At 44.7% G+C, this 17,842-nt stretch overlaps 1 protein-coding gene across 2 annotated transcripts in view; it reads right to left on the reverse strand.

The window, feature by feature from the left end:
• The window catches only part of pcca (propionyl-CoA carboxylase subunit alpha), a 374,693-nt gene that overhangs the window by 157,733 nt on the left and 199,118 nt on the right, over window positions 1–17,842 (reverse strand). The gene's annotated exons all lie outside the window — the stretch shown is intronic.

A 17,842-nucleotide genomic window follows, 5' to 3' on the forward strand; every position in this document is an offset into this window, starting at 1 on the left:
GTGCTGACTACTTTTGATCATACTAAACTTCTCTAGATGATCATAAATCCTGTCTCTCAGGATCCTCTCCATCAACTTACCAACCACTGAGGTTAGACTCACCGGTCGGTAATTTCCCGGGCTGTCCCTGATCCCTTTCTTGAATATAGGGACCACATCGGCAATCCTCCAATCCTCCGGAACCTCTCCCGTCTCCATCGACGATGCAAAGATCATCGCCAAAGGCTCCGCAATCTCCTCCCTCGCCTCCCACAGTAACCTGGGGTACATCCCATCCGGTCCCGGCGACTTACCAACCTTGATGCCATTCAATAGTTCCAACACATCCTCTTTCTTTATGTCCACATGCTCGATCCTTTCTGTCCACCGCAAACCAGCAGTACAACCACCCAGATCCCTTTCCACCGTGAATACCGAGGTAAAGTATTCATTAAGCAGCTCCGCCATTTCTAACGGTTCCGCACAAACTTTTCCCCCTTCCCCTATAAGGGTCCTATGCCTTCACATCTCATCCTTTTACTCTTGACATATTTGTAGAAAGCCTTGGGATTCTCCTTAATCTTACCCGCCAAGGCCTTCTCATGACCCCTTCTCGCTCTCCTAATTTCCTTCTTAAGCTCCTTCCTACATCCCGTATACGCCTCTAAATCCTGAACACCTCCTAGCTCTCTGAACCTTCTGTACGCCTCTCTTTTCTTATTCACCAGGTTCATCACAACCTTTGTGCACCACGGTTCCCGTACCCTACCAACACCCCTCTGTCTCATCGGAACGTTGTCATGCAGAGCTCCAGACAAACATTCCTTGAAAATCCTCCACTTTCCTTCGGTACTTTTCCCCAAGAATGCCTCCTTCCAATTTACCCGTCTAATTTCCTCCCTGATGACACTGTATTTCCCTTTACTCCAGAGAAACACTTTCCTAGCCTGCCTGATCCTATCTCTTTCCAATGCTATCGTGAAGGAGATAGAATTATGATCGCTATCCCCAAGATGCTCACCCACCGAGAGATCCTCCACCTGTCCAGGTTCATTAGCCAGCACCAGATCAAGCACAGCCTCTCCTCTAGTAGGCTTATCCACATACTGTGTCAGGAAACTCTCCTGGACACACCTAACAAACTCCTCTCCATCCAAACCCCTAGCCCTAGGGATATTCCAATCTATGTTTGGGAAATTAAAATCTCCCATCACGACAACTCTGTTATTCCTACATCTCTCCAGGATCTGTTTCCCCATCTGCTCCTCAACATCTCTGTTACTATTGGGCGGCCTATAGAAAACACCCAGCAACGTTACCGACCCCTTCCTGTTCCTAACCTCCACCCACAGAGACTCCGTAGTCAATCCCTCCACGGCGTCCACCTTCTCTACAGCCGTGACACTATCTCTGATCAACAGTGCCACTCCCCCCCCTCTCTTGCCTCCCTCCCTGTCCTTCCTGAAACATCTAAAACCCGGCACCTGAAGCACCCAGTCCTGTCCCTGAGACATCCAAGTCTCCGTAATGGCCACCACATCACAATTCGAAGCAGCAATCCACGCTCTAAGCTCATCCACTTTATTCACTACACTCCTGGCATTAAAATAGACACATCTCAGACCTTCAGCCTGAGCACTTCCCTTCTCCATCACTCGTCTAACCTCCCTCTTACCCTGTCTACATTCCTTATCTATTTGCGAGCTAACCTCCTCGCTCTCAGTCCCCTCATTTCGATTCCCTCCCCCCAACCTTTCTAGTTTAAAGTCTCTCCAGTAGCCTTAGCCAACCTTCCCGCCAGGATATTGGTCCCCCTGGGATTCAAGTGCCACCCATCTTTTTTAAACAGGTCACACCTGCTCTCCCAAAGGGTTGTGAATCTGTGGAATTCGCTGTCCCAAAGTGCGGTGGATGCTGGGACAGTGAGTAAATTTGAGGAGTTAGACAGATTTTTAATAGGTAATGGGTTGAAGGGTTATGGGGAGAAGGCAGGAAAATGGGGATGAGGAGCATATCAGCCATGATCAAATGGCAGAGCGGACTCAATGGGCCGAATAGCCTAATCCTGCTCCTATATCTTATGAACTTATTTGATCATTCTCCTGTGAATTATGTTCAGATGTTTTACCTGTTAAAGGCACTGTAGAAACTCAAATTGCTTGTTACTGTCGTTCTAAAGAGATAGCTGAGTAGATATATATTTTTGTTTTTGTCATAGAATCCCGAAAGTGCAGAAGGAGGCCATTCAGCCCATTGAGCCTGCACCAACAACAATCCCACCCAGGCCCTATCCCCGTAACCCATGCATTAACCTTGCTAATCTCCCTGACACTAAGGGGCAATTTAGCATGGCCAATCCACCTAATCTGCAAATCTCTGGACTGTGGGAAGAATGATGTGGAGATGCCAGCGTTGGACTGGGGTAAACACAGTAAGAAGTTTAACAACACCAGGTTAAAGTCCACACCTGTGGCTTTTGCTACCAAATAAACCTGTTGGACTTTAACCTGGTGTTGTTAAACTTCTTACTGTGGGAAGAAACCAGAGCACCTGGAGGAAACCCACGCAGACACGGGGAGAATGTGCAAACTCCGCACGGACAGTCACCCAAGGCTGGAATCAAACCTGGGTGCCTGGCGCTGTGAGGCAGCAGAGCTAACCACTGTGCTGCCTTTTATAATTGTTTTCCACTTGAAATCAAATGGACAGAACTCATCTCGTTTTCTGGTTTAAAAAATGTTATCAATCTGTGATGTTTCTGTGTAAATTTGACCCACTTGCCCTTTGGCATGGGGAAACTCGTAGATTTAAAAAAAAAATTAAAACTGGTTTTGATTCTCATATGCATGTCAAGAAAATGATGTATTTAAATAAGCAAAGATCAGAGGTGCATGATACCAGTGTTGAAGAGAAGGGGAGGCTTAAAGTTTCAACAAAGTCTTGAGACGAAAGCAGACCCCTGAAGTTAGGTCAGAGAAGGTCGCCCGCAACACAAGAGAGATTAGGCAGTTTAGGAATTAAATGAAATGAGAAGGCTGACATGTCGCTAAACGCAGGAAATGAAGTCTTGATTACAGGGAGAAAACCCTGTTCTGCTGTTTCCCTGGTGACTGGCAATATGAAGTGATTATGGACTGAATGGTTGCATGATATGAAATTAAAATGTTTCATATCGAACAATCCAAAATGAATAGGAAAGGGTTAGGGGACATAAGGGAGAAATCAATTCGGCGACGGAAATAATGTATGAATAGACTTTGCCAGTGGGATGCAACAGCTGCCAAATGTCCTGGAGTCCAAAATAAATTACAATAATACTGATGGAATGTGGAGGAGCTTTCAAAATCATTCCAGGGATCACAAGAAAAGTAATCTCAGGTAGATTCCAAATTACAATTCCGTTTGGCATTTGTAACAGCACAGGAGGTGGCCATTCAGCCCATCACACCTGTGCCAGCTCTTTGAATGAGCTACTCAATTGGTCCCTCACCCCAATTTCCTCTTTAAATTCATCACTGAATGTGCTTCCGCCGCAGTTTCAGGCAACACATTCCAGGTCACAACAACTCATTACATAAAGGAATTTCTCCACATAACACTCTCTGGTTCCTTTACCATTACCTCAAATCAGTGTCCTCTCGTTGTTGACACTCCTGTCAGTGGAAACAGTCTCTCCTTATTTACTCAGTCATAACCCTTCGTTAACTTTAAACACCTCTACTAACTCTTCCTATGGTAAACAAGGACAGGAAGGCATGGTGGTATGATGGACTGAATATCTTCCTTCGGTGCCAAAATGTTTCCATGTTTCTAAGAACTACCTGAAGGGCACTGAGAAAGAAGAAAGCCATTTCCTGTTCACTACCTGGCTAGGCTGTTGGGAGAGCTGGAAGGAGCAGGGATTGGGGTGGAGTAGGCCAAGACTGAGGACCCAGGGAAGATAACTATGGGTGGATTCTCAAAGGAAGTTTGCAGAGGTATCCACGCATCAACATACAGCAGAGAAAGGAGCAGGAGCAGAGGACTGGGGAAACAGTGAACGTAACCCCTCTCCTACAAAAGGGAAATACAACTATCCCAGAGAACTGTAAAGTGGTTGGTTCAATGTCAGTGATAGGAAAGGCGCTAGACTCTTTGCTTAAAGATTACGTAACAGAACATCTGGAGACGGGGAGAAAATATTCGAAACACTCAGCAGGTCAGGCAGCATCACGAGAGAGAAAAAAGAGAGTTAGCAGTCGCCAACTTTTTTTAGTTCTGATATCAGGTCAGAAATGCAACAAGTTTTAAGCAAGTTCAGAAGAGGTGGAGAACAACAGGGAAGGTCTGTGATAAGATAGAAAAACAACAAAGAACAAAGAACAGTACAGCAGAGGAACAGGCCCTTCGGCCCTCCAAGCCTGCGCCGATCATATTTACCTATCTAAACCAACCGCTTATATCCCTCTATTCCCCATTTGTTCATATGCCTATCAAGATAAGTCTTAAACGTGGCTAACGTATCTGCCTCAACCACCTCAATTGGCAGTGCCCCCACCACCCTCTGTTTAAAAATCTTCTCCCGCACATCTCCACTGAACCTTTCGCCCCTTACCTTGAACTTGCGCCCCCTTGTAATTGTCATTTCTGCCCTGGGAAAAAGCTTCCAACTGTTCACCCTATCTTTACCCCTCATGATTTTATAAACTTCTATCAGGTCGCCCCTCAGCCTCCATCTTTCCAGGGAGAACAATCCCAGTTTATTCAATCGCTCCTCATAGCTAATGCCTCCCATACCAGGCAACATCCTGGGAAACCTTTTCTGTACCCTCTCTGAAGCATCCACGTCCTTCTGGTGGTGTGGTGACCAGAATTGGACACAGTATTCTAAATGTGGCCTAACCAACGTTTTATACAACTGAAACATAATTTGCCAACTTTTATACTCGATGCCCCGTCCGATGAAGGCAAGCGTGCCATATGCTTTCTTCACCACCTTTTCTATCTGTGCGGCCACTTTTAAGGATCTGTGGACCTGTACTCCCAGATCTCTCTCTGTGTCTATGTTCCTGATTGTTTTTCCATTTATTTTACAGCTCCCAGCTGAATTGGATTTACCAAAATGCATCACCTTGCATTTGTCCGGATTAAATTCCATCTGCCATTTCTCCGCCCAATTTTCCAGCCTATCTATATCCTGCTGCATTCTCTGACAGTCTTCATCACTATCCGCAACTCCGCCAATCTTAGTATCATCCACAAACTTGCCAATCAAACCAGCCACGTTTTCTTCCAAGTCATTTATATATATATATTACAAACAGCAGAGGTCCCAGCACTGATCCCACTCGTTACAGATCTCCATTCAGAAAAACACCCATCCACTGGTACCACTGGGAGACAAGGGTATAATGTAGGGAGTTCCCTCTGCTGCTGCATTTTGCTTCCCTAATGAGTTTTTTCCTTTGATTGCTTATGTTCGCTTTGACAAATATTCTCATTTTAGGTTTGGTTATAAACTAAAGGAAACGAGTACAATGCAATGTTTGCTTTTATCAGCAAATGTGCACAGTGGATTTTCTTACAAAAAACTAGAAATGCTGAGAATTCTGGCGTTGCTACGTCACATCCTGTGGAAGCTTCCAACTCTGACCTTAGTCACCGAAATAAAGCTCACCTTACTGTGTGATCCTTTACTTCAATTTTCAAACATATGTTCGAAAGGCACGTGCTGTCTCGACATTGTGACAGAGTGGCAACAGCAGCAAGAACAACAACTTGGATTTAAATAACGCCTTAAATGCGGCAAACGTCCACTCTTCACACTCTCACTGCATTGAATCTCTGTACGATTCATTGACAAACATGGGACTACATCCGAAAAAAATCGCTTTGCCTCACATTATCCGATTGCAGATGAATCTGAGATTCACTACCAAAGTAAAGCAGTATTTCAATACAGTCTAGTAGGCATTGTCTCAATGTAGCACTAAATCACACAACAACAGCAGCCTGCATTCATATGACACCTTTAACATATAAAAACACCCCAAGGCATTTCAGAGATGCATGTTCGGACATCGGGCCATGCAAAGAGATAAGAGGGCAGGTGACCAAATGCTTGGGTCAATATAGGTAAGTTTTATGGTGTGTCTTTCTGGTGTGCTGTGGAGCAAACAGAAAGTGTCTGTAAACACATGGCGGGCATAACCAACACTTTAAAGAAACATTCCTGTTTGAGAAAAGACCCCACAGAGTACACTCAGATTATGTGATAAAGACAGAGTTTCAATCCAATCAGTTTTCAGTTAAAATTCCCGATAACGAGAACACAAGAGCCTAAGAAGTGGGAAGGGTAGTTGGCCATTGAATCATTGAATCCCCACAGTGCAGAAAGAGGTCATTTAGCCCATCGAGTCTGCACCGATAACAATCCCACCCAGGCCCTATCCCCCTAACCTCACGTATTTACCCTGCAAATCTCCCTAACACTAACAGGCAATTTAGCATGGCTAATCAACCTAACCTACACATCTTTGGACTGTGGGAAGAAACTGGAGCACCCGGAGGAAACCCACACAGACACAGGGAAAAGCGGAATCATTACCAATAAGTAGCGTCCAGAAAAAAATAGAGATAGAGGTTATGATCAGATGCTGTTGAACTCAGTATGGAATGTGGAAGGTTATAAAGTGCCGAATTGAAAAACATCTACCCATCTCCTTACGCTCATTATCATCTTACTTTCCCTTTAAAGAGAAGGGAAGCATACAAGCAGTAAAGTACCAGATGCAAGCCATAGAGGGAAAGGAGATGAAGGAAAAAGGCACCTTGCAAAAAGATGGAGGCAGAAAGTGCTACAAAAGGCAAACAGCTAAATACAAAGAGGGGCAGAGGGGAAGCAAAATAACAGGCAGACAGAAGGAATTAAACTAACACACAAGCACAGCTACAACAGGAAAGAGAATGTTCTATTTTCAGGAACTAATTTAAAAAATCAAGTTAAAATTGCAAACATTGGTCTGAATTCTCTGGTCAGCGACGAAGCAATACCACTGACCTCAAACAAAACAGTCCGCAAAGATCTCGTGATCTATGCGATATGGATTTCCCCTTTCCCGAATTTGGCACAGAGTCATGAAGATCGCCAGGCATGCAGCCAATCACATTGAAGTATTTGCACAGACGACAAACCAGGAAGTGAAATGCACTGATTACCCTTCACTTCCAATTAAATTCTTATAGGGAATTAAACAAATTATTGGAACATACACTTGGGATTAAGGCAGAAATTGAAAGATTAGAAACAAATCAATTTAAAAATAAATAAAAATGTGATATTTTTTAAATCATAATTTGACACTCTACAAATATGTAATTAGTTTTCAAAGCCAATGAGGTTGTTCTTCAGTAGTAATTATAAGCTTAGTATACTGTTTAAAAACCCAGGTACATCTCATTCTACAAGATACAATTTTTTCAAAGGTTTTTACAGTGAGGCTAATGGCACAAAAATAGCAACTTTTCATCAATTCAGTGATTTCTATTTAATGGCAAAGTGAGAAACCTCAACAACGCACCATGTGGGGAAACAGAAAATCACCAAAGATAATTTCTACATTTCCACATTTAACTGGATGCGTGAACCCAGGGGTTGCTGTCCATTTCAGAAGAGTACTGACAACAAGCAATAACCATTTCAACGTCATTACCACTACAAAACACGGTAAAGTGCATACTGTTACACTACGAAACTCTAGCATTACCGACTTAATTCCTTTCTTCTTCAATGTTTCTCCCTACCTCTCGTGAAGGTGAAGACTCATGCTGGGGAATGGTTGAATGGGTGCATGCAGCACTTGACTAATTTGCTCAAGTGACCAAAGCTTTATGTGTTGGCCAAGCGTGCAAAGAAATGCAAATTATGTGGCGATGGCTCTGCCTCCATAAATTGATGTGGAGATGCCGGCGTTGGACTGGGGTAAGCACAGTAAGAAGTCTCACAACACCAGGTTAAAGTCCAACAGGTTTATTTGGTAGCAAATACCATAAGCTTTCGGAGCACAGCTCCTTCGTCAGCCAGATTGTCTGTACCTTTAAGACCTGGCTGGCTGTAGAGATTTGCATTCTAATTAGTATTCTGTAACTTGATTTCTGTGTCTGTGCACTGTTGGAGAACAGATATCCACTCCATCTGACGAAGGAGCTGTGCTCCGAAAGCTTATGGTATTTGCTACCAAATAAACCTGTTGGACTTTAACCTGGTGTTGTGAGACTTCTTACTGTCCATAAATTGAGGCATGCATTCGATAAAACCAATTCCAGTGCATAATGGAAGCAATGATAATGTGAGTGGAAGCTGGAAAAGGGTACAACCCACACAGAATCTACAAAAATACGTGCTTCAGCCAAAACAAGTAATGCATAGGAAGTGCTGCAGGGAATTGGTTTTCAAAGCGTAAACATGACATTAGTAGACCCATGAGATATTTCTAATATAGCCTGGAGAGTTACTCTGTTTTCCCTTCCAAATTCACCAGTGCAAACAATATAGCAAACAAATCTTCCATCCATATGGTCAGGTTATTAAACATGAATATTGACTGCATAAACTCACAAACTCCCCAGGGTAAAGTCAGTATGTCAGAAATGTCTTATGGCAACCTCAATAAAATAATGATCGGGTTTCCAGAAAAGCAAGACTTTACAAATGCATTGTGTGCTACTTTTGTATCTTGCAGCCATAAGTAGGCCAAATTTGGTTTCTCTTGTCAAAGTTTCCGCCCCCTTGTCTGCAATATAGAATTACACACAAGTGGCCCATGTTCACTGGTGAGTCTCGAGTGATTGTCAGCAGATCATTCAACCGCAGACAGCACTGCACCAGAAAACAAACACAATGATTTAGGATCCAGTCGCAGAGGGGAACTTCCTAACTCACAAACCACAATCAGTAAGGATAGGCAACAACACCTCCTCCACGATCATCCTCAACACTGGTGCCCAATAGGGCTGTGTTCTCAGCCCCCTACTATACTCCTTATATACATGACTGTAGCCAAATTTCCCTCCAATTCGATTTTCAAGTTTGCTGACAACACCATCGTAGTGGGTTGGATCTCAAACAATGACGAGACAGAGAACAGGAATGAGATCGAGAATCTGGTGAACTGGTGCGGCAACGATAATCTCTCCCTCAATGTCAGCAAAACGAAAGAGATTGTCATCAACTTCAGGAAGTGCAAAGGAGAACATGCCCCTGTCTACATCAATGGGGACAAAGTAGAAAGGGTCGAGAGCTTCAAGTTTTTAGGTATCCAGATCACCAACAACCTGTTCGGGTCCCCCCCCCCCCCCCCCCCCCCCCCAATGCCAACACTATAGTTAAGAAAGCCCACCAACGCCTCTACTTTCTCAGAAGACTAAAGAAATTTGGCATGTCAGCTACGACTCTCACTGACTTTTACAGATGCACCATAGAAAGCATTCTTTCTGGTTGTATCACAACTTGGTATGGCTCCTGCTCTGCCCAAGACCGCGAGGAACTACAAAAGGTCGTGAATGTAGCCCAATCAATCACGCAAACCAGCCTCCCATCCATTGACTCTGTCTATACTTCCCACTGCCTCAGAAAAGCAGCCAGTGTAATGAAAGACCTCATGCACCCCGGATATTCTCCCTTCCACCTTCTTCCTTCAGGAAAAAGATATAAAAGTCTGAGGTCACGTACCAACTGACTCGAGGAATTAAGGGCTATGGGGAGAGAGCGGGTAAATGGAGTTGAAATCAACCATGATTGAATGGTGGAGTGGACTCGATGGGCCGAATGGCCTTACTTCCGCTCCTATGTCTTATGGTCTTATGGTCTTATGGACTCAAGAACAGCTTCTTCCCTGCTGCTGTCAGACTTTTGAATGGACTTGCCTTGCATTAAGTTGATCTTTCTCTACACCCTAGCTATGACTGCAACACTACATTCTGCACTCTCTCCTTTCCTTCTCTATGAATGGTATATTTTGTCCGTACAGTGCGCAAGAAACAATACTTTTCACTGTATGTTAATACACGTGACAATAATAAATCAAATCAAATTAAATTCTTGGAGGAGGTTACTAAAATAGGGAGGAACAAAGGCCATGGGATTTGAACACAAGAATGGGGTTTTTTAAATGTGAGGTGTTGGTGTAGAGTGAGCCAATGTAAGGCAGTGAGCACAGGGGGAGAGGGATAACTGGGACTTGGTGCAAATTAGACTACAGGTACGGAGACCATTTGCACAGCCTTTTTTAAAAAATCCTTACAGTGCAGGAGGAGGCCATTCGGCCCATCCAGTCTGCAATGACAACAATCCCACCCAGGCCCTATCTTTGCAACCCCACGTCATCTCCGACACTAAGGGGTAATCCCACCCAGGCCTGATGCCTGTAACCCCAAGTATTTACCCCGCCCAAACCCCCTTAACCGACACATTGAGAGACACTAATGGGCAATTTGCCATGGCCAATCCACCTAACCTGCACATCTTTGGACTGTGGGAGGAAACCTGAGCACCCGGAGGAAACCCACGCAGACACTGGGAGAATGTGCAGACTTCACGCAGACAGCCACCCAAGGCCGGAATTGAACCTGGGTCCCTGGCACTGAGAGGCAGCAGTGCTAACTGCAGTGCCACCGTGCTGCCCTACCTGGCCTGCTGAGATCAACTAGCTCAAAGATAAAACCTGGGTCCTTTCTTTTCTACATAATTAAACTATTGACTGGGCAAACTCACTGAAACATTTATGATGCGCCATACACATAATTACAAAACAATATTCATTAGATAGTCGCTGCAGAATCCTGAATGACGGAACTAAAATTTCAAGGCACCTGGCTTGAAGGAAAATGGATCTCGAAGTAAATAAGCTTTGACAAAGGGTCATCTGGACTCGAAACGTCAGCTCTTTTCTCTCCTTACAGATGCTGCCAGACCTGCTGAGATTTTCCATCATTTTCTCTTTTGGTTATGGATCTCGAAGTACGGTGCACATTGTATCTCCATTACATTATTTTAGTAACTGCAGCCTGGGAAACTTAATAATATTTTTCAATATTGCGTACTAGCACAGTTTTGTTAACTTCACTTCATTTCCTCTCTTCAACCTCAGAATTATAGGGTCAGTTTTTTCTCTCTGTTTAGAATTCTGCAAAGAGTGAAAGCACTTTCTCTCTCATGAATGCCATACTTTAAGATTGGGTTATAATAACATAAAAGATTTCTACCTCAAACATTCAAGCATTTCCTTTTTCTGAGGGAACTTCAATGTTTTTTGTGAAACAAGCCCTCAACAATGAAACTCTCAGTTTGTGGCAGGATGAAAAATCAAACAAAGAAAAGTGGCTTTAAGTCTCACAATGAGGCGATTGTCAATCACTCAGAACCATTTCCTGAAGGAGATGTGTGTCTATTGCTTCTGCGTTCTGGTCAAGAATTATCTGCTGCTTAACAACTTCAATCTTACAAAAAATTTTGTGTTGCAAAAACCAGAAGATGTGTTGAGCCCCACCTGGGATTTGAGCGCATACTAAAGACAGACCACGCACGATTCTTCACGGAGCATGTTAAAGAGTGGGCTTTTCTTCCTGTTAGAGAGAGTTTTGATAACAATCCCACATTCTTACGCAGAGTGGAAAGTGATTCTCGCATCACATCCAACGCTTCCCTAAAAACATCTTTCCGAAATCGCCATTTCTTATTAGTCAATTTCATTATGTTGCCCTGATTAATCAGAATAAAAGCTCATGATCATTAATACCGAAATGCATTAATTTTCATGAGATTTTTGCAAAGTAATGCTGTTTCAGTGTAACTTAATTATAAACCTGGAGAGTATAACTACAGTAATACGTTATAAATTTGTATTTCTTATTAACATAAACATAAAAGAACGGATTCAATTCCATTTATATTTTAAAATATCGGTCTGTATAAGAAACAATATGGAACTTACATGATACTGAAATTTACCGCAGTCAAGGATTACAGTGCTGTGTGGGTTTCAAAGATTTTGCTCAAAGTTTTGGTTATTACACATTTAGTCATAAAATGGCATTTTTTGGTACATACACAAACCACTATCATGCTTGCAGAAGAAAAAAACTAATCTGTTGCACTTGATGTTAGCTTCATATTTGCAATTCCAAGTTAATGTGACATGTGAGCCCTGCCAATATTGGTGCTATACGGATGGTGGGGTTGCAGTGACGAGACAGAGTAAAGGAATGAGATAGAGAATCTGGCTACGACAATAATCTCTCCCTCAATGTCATCAAAATGGAGAAGATAGTCATCGACCTCAGGAAGCGTAGCAGAGAATATGCCCCTGTCTACATCAACGGTGACGAAGTAGAAATGGTCAAAAGCTTTAAGTTTTTAGGTGTCCAGATCACCAACAACCTGTCCTTGTCCCCTCATGCTGACACTATAGTTAAGAAAGCCCCACCAACGCCTCTGCTTACTCAGAAGACGAAGGAAATTTGGCAAGTCAGCTGCCACACTCACCAACTTTTACAGATGCACCATAGAAAGCATTCATTCTGGTTGTATCACAGTTTGGTATGGCTCCTGCTCTGTCCAAGACTGCAAGGAACTACAAAAGGTCGTGAATGTAGCCCAATCCATCACGCAAACCAGCCTCGCATCCATTGACTCTGTCTACACTTCCCGCTGCCTCGGCAAAGCAGCCAGCATAATTAAGGACCCCACGACCCCAGACATTCTCTCTTCCACCTTCTTCGATTGGGAAAAAGATACAAAAATCTGAGGTCACGTACCAACCAACTCAAGAACAGCTTCTTCCCTGCTGCTGTCAGACTTTTGAATGGACTTACCTTGCATTAAGTTGATCTTTCTCTACACCCTAGCTATGACTGTAACACTACATTCTGCACTCTCTCCTTTCCTTCTCTATGAACAGTATGCTTTGTCTGTATAGCGGGCAAGAAACAATATTTTTCACAGTATACTGATACATGTGACAATAATAAATCAAATCAAATATTTTAAACAAAGATCCCAGCTCGTGGGATCAAGCCGATAGACTTGAGGATAATTTGTTTTCCCCATTTTTCCTCGAAAAATCTTCAACAATGCTGATGTTAAAAGACATGCTGCAGATGTTGACATTGTACTTTGTTGTTCCAACATCATTTGTAAGCTTATCACTTGAGGCAGAATCTAAAATGTCTGATTGTCACTAATAGGACGGAGCTGAATGCACCCCCGCCCCATCCCGACCCCTCCCCCTACCCCCACCCCCCCTGCCCCCCGGAGTTGAGTATGGAGACAGGGGGCATTTAGTTGGATGAGAGAGTGCCATGTGAAGGTCCTGTCACTTAACCCCTTCACCGCATGTGGCTGGGACACTCGTGGACCACCTTTCTGCCTGGATACCAATTGAAGCCCTTGAGAGGTCAATTAATAGGGCCTCATCCTGCTGCTGCTGGTATTCGAGTGCTGGGGGAAGACTGAAAAGCAAACCCGACATGGTGGGGGGAATGAGGCAGGGTGTGTGTGTGTGCGCATGTGTGTGTGTGTGTGTGCACATGATTGTGTGTGCGTGTGCGCATCTGCGTATGCGCGCATGTATGCACGTATTTGCGTGTGCGCTTATTTGTGTGCGCGCACATGTTTGTGCGAGTGCATGTTTGTGCGAGTGCATGTGCGTGTTTGTGTGTGCATGTTTGTGTGTACGTGCGTTTGTGTGTATGCGCGCATTTGTGCATGCACACGTGTTTGTGTGTGCACGCGTGTGCACGCACACGTTTCTGTGCGCGCGTTTGTGTGTGGTTGCATTTGTGTGCGCGCGCATTGCGCATGCGCATGTTCGTGTGTGTGCATGTGTTTGTGTGTGAGCGCGTTTGTGTGTGCGCATGTTTGTATGTGCGCGCGTTTGTGTGTGCGCGCGTTTGTGTGCGCGCGTTTGTGTGTGCGCGCGTTTGTGTGCATGCGCACATTTGTGCATGCACACGTGTTTGTGTGTGCACGCACACATTTGTGTGCGCACGTTTGTGTGTGGTTGCATTTGTTTGTGTGTGCACGCGTGTTTGTGTGTGAGCGTGTTTGTGTGTGCGTGCATTTGTGCGTGCGCGTGTTTGTGTGCGCGCAATTGTGTGTGCGTGCATTTGTGGCACGTGTGTGTGCATCTACGTTTGTGTGTGTGTCTGTATGTGTGCGCGTGTGTGCGTGCATGCACATGCATGTGCGCATCATTCAATGGCATCAAGTGCCTGATCCAGGATACCAGCATCAGAATGGGGGGGGCCTGCTTAAAACCACCTTCCCTGCCCTTGCCCGGCCTCTGACCCCTCTCCCCACCCGACACCACGATCCCCATCCAGCCCTCACTTACTTTCGACCTGGGGTCCCTTGTGATCCTTGGCCTCTGATGGGTACATTACTGGCGCCTGCCACCGCTCCCACAAAGACAACATGAAGCTCCCACTGGGTCTGCAGCCAGTGGGGAAAATCAGCGTCCACAAACATTACACTCTGCCCATAAATCCAATCAGCAATTCAAAAGAAACCTCTTGACCCAGAAAGTGGAACTTGCTACGACAGGGAATAGCTAAGGCAATGAGCACAGATACATTTAAAGGGAAGGTGAGTAAAGAGGAGGCAGAAAGGAATGGAAGGATATGTTGCTGGGTGGAATTAAGAGGGTCAGGAGGAGGCCGATGTGGAGTATAAACATCAGCATGAACCAGGTGGGCCAAATGGCCTGTTTCTGTATTGTAACAACCTGATGCTAATATGTTGGCCATATAACCATTCCATATCACTCATTATACCCCGGAACCATATTTATTTTCAAATCAGGAAATGTGACATGACATATTGGCGAACTTTGAAAATCAATCTTACAGGCAACAACTCCAGGGTTTACACCAACAGCAGATCATTGCTGCATTTATTCCATGTAAGGTAGCTATTATACACAGGCAGCAGACAGTTGAATAAATTCGTTATTTACCATAAATAAAGCAGACTCAAATATATTCAGCCATCAGTGTGATATTCTACTTAAAAGCAAGTGTGAACGGGATAATCCCTCATCCACCTCCAATTTACATAGAATCAGTTCCAATTTCAAACACAGAAATGTGTCATTCATTGAATCACAATTCAGAGGGGTCGTGTAACGAGTTACTCTGGGTGGAGCTTAGAAACAGGAAGGGCGCAGTCACTATGTTGGGGGTATACTACAGCCAACAGCCCAAGGGAAGTGGAAGAACGGATATGTCAGGAGATACTGGATAGGTGCAGGAAAAATAGGGTTGTTGTAGTGGGAGACTTCAATTTCCCTGGTATAAACTGGAAATCGCTGAGAGCTGGGACTCTGAATGGGGAGGAATTTGTAAAATGCATACAGGAGGGTTCTTTGGAACAATATGTAGATAGCCCGACTAGAGAGGGGGCTATACTGGACCTAGTACTGGGGAATGAGCCCGGTCAGGTCTTCAAAGTTTCGGTAGGGGAACATGTAGCAAATAGTGACCACAATTCTGTTAGCCTTAGGATAGTGATGGAAAAGGAAGAGTGGTGTCCCAAGGATAAGGTGTTGGATTGGGGGAAGGCTAACTTTAGTGGGATTAGGCAGAAATTGGCAGCTCTTGATTGGGAGAGGCTGTTTGAGGGTAAATCCACATCTGGCATGTGGGAGTCTTTTAAGGAACAGTTGTTAGGGCTACAGGACAGGCATGTGCCTGTAAAAAAGGATAGGAAGGGTAGGATTCGAGAACCGTGGATAACCAGGGAAATTGAGGGACTGGTCAAAAAGAAAAGAGAGGCGTATGTTAGGTCCAGGCAGCTAAAAACGGAGGGAGCTCTGGAGGAGTACAAAGAAAGTAGGAAAGAACTCAAACAGGGAATTAGAAGGGCAAAAAGGGGTCACGAAATGTCCTTGGCAGACAGGATTAAGGAGAATCCCAAGGCATTTTATTCATACGTTAGGAACAAAAGGGTTGTCAGGGAAAAAATCGGACCTCTCAGGGACAAAAGTGGGGAATTATGCTTGGAGCCCAAAGAAGTAGGGGAGATTCTAAATGAATACTTTGCGTCGGTATTCACAAAGGAGAGGGATGTGTTGACTGGGAGTGTCTCGGAGGGGAGTGTTGAACCGTTGGAGAAAATCTCCATTACAAGGGAGGAAGTGTTAGGTTTGTTAGAGAATATAAAGACTGACAAATCCCCAGGGCCTGATGGAATCTATCCCAGGCTGCTCAGGGAGACGAGAGATGAAATCGCTGGGCCTCTGACGCAAATCTTTGTCTCGTCACTGGACGCAGGTGAGGTCCCAGAGGATTGGAGGATAGCTAATGTGGTCCCGTTATTTAAGAAGGGTAGGAAGGATAACCCGGGTAATTATAGGCCGGTGAGCTTGATGTCCGTGGTGGGGAAGTTGTTGGAGAAGATTCTTAGAGATAGGATGTATGCGCATTTAGAAGGGAATAAACTCATTAACGATAGTCAGCATGGTTTTGTGAGAGGGAGGTCATGCCTCACTAACCTGGTGGAGTTTTTTGAAGAAGTGACCAGAATGGTTGACGAGGGAAGGGCCGTGGATGTCGTCTATATGGACTTTAGTAAAGCGTTTGACAAAGTCCCTCATGGTAGGCTGGTGAAAAAGGTTGGATCTCAGGGGATAAAGGGGGAGGTGGCTAGAAGGGTGGAGAACTGGCTTGGTCACATAAGACAGAGGGTGGTAGTGGAAGGGTCTTTTTCCGGCTGGAGGCCTGTGACTAGTGGTGTTCCGCAGGGCTCTGTATTGGGACCTCTGCTGTTTGTGATTTATATAAATGATCTGGAAGAAGGTGTAACTGGGGTGATCAGTAAGTTTGCGGACGACACAAAATTGGCAGGACTTGCAGATAGTGAGGAGCATTGTCAGAAGCTACAGAAGGATGTAGATAGGCTGGAAATTTGGGCAAAGAAATGGCAGATGGAGTTCAATCCTGATAAATGCAAAGTGATGCATTTTGGTAGAAATAATGTAGGGAGGAGCTATACGATAAATGGCAGAACCATAAAGGGTGTAGATACGCAGAGGGACCTGGGTGTGCAAGTCCACAGATCCTTGAAGGTGACGTCACAGGTGGAGAAGGTGGTGAAGAAGGCATATGGCATGCTTGCCTTTATAGGACGGGGCATAGAGTATAAAAGTTGGGGTCTGATGTTGCAGATGTATAGAACGTTGGTTCGGCCGCATTTGGAATACTGCGTCCAGTTCTGGTCGCCACACTACCAGAAGGACGTGGAGGCTTTGGAGAGAGTACAGAGGAGGTTTACCAGGACGTTGCCTGGTATGGAGGGGCTTAGTTATGAGGAGAGATTGGGTAAACTGGGGTTGTTCTCCCTGGAAAGACGGAGGATGAGGGGAGACTTAATAGAGGTGTATAAAATTATGAAAGGCATAGATAGGGTGAACAGTGGGAAGCTTTTCCCCAGGTCGGTGGTGACGTTCACGAGGGGTCATAGGTTCAAGGTGAAGGGGGAGAGGTTTAACACAGATATCAGAAGGACATATTTTACACAGAGGGTGGTGGGGGCCTGGAATGCGCTGCCAGGCAAGGTGGTGGAGGTGGACACACTGGGAACGTTTAAGACTTATCTCGATAGCCATATGAACGGAGTGGGAATGGAGGGATACAAAAGAATGGTCTAGTTTGGACCAGGGAGCGGCACGGGCTTGGAGGGCCAAAGGGCCTGTTCCTGTGCTGTATTGTTCTTTGTACTGAACCGCAGAACGAGTCTCCTCCCACCATAGTTCATCTCGCTCTATCACCAGATCCTTCTATTCCTTTCTCCTTCAGGCACCAGAGTTAATAAATGAAACCAAAAGAGAAA

The sequence above is a fragment of the Mustelus asterias genome, chromosome 10 (assembly GCF_964213995.1).
Source record: "Mustelus asterias chromosome 10, sMusAst1.hap1.1, whole genome shotgun sequence".
NCBI lineage: Eukaryota > Metazoa > Chordata > Chondrichthyes > Carcharhiniformes > Triakidae > Mustelus > Mustelus asterias.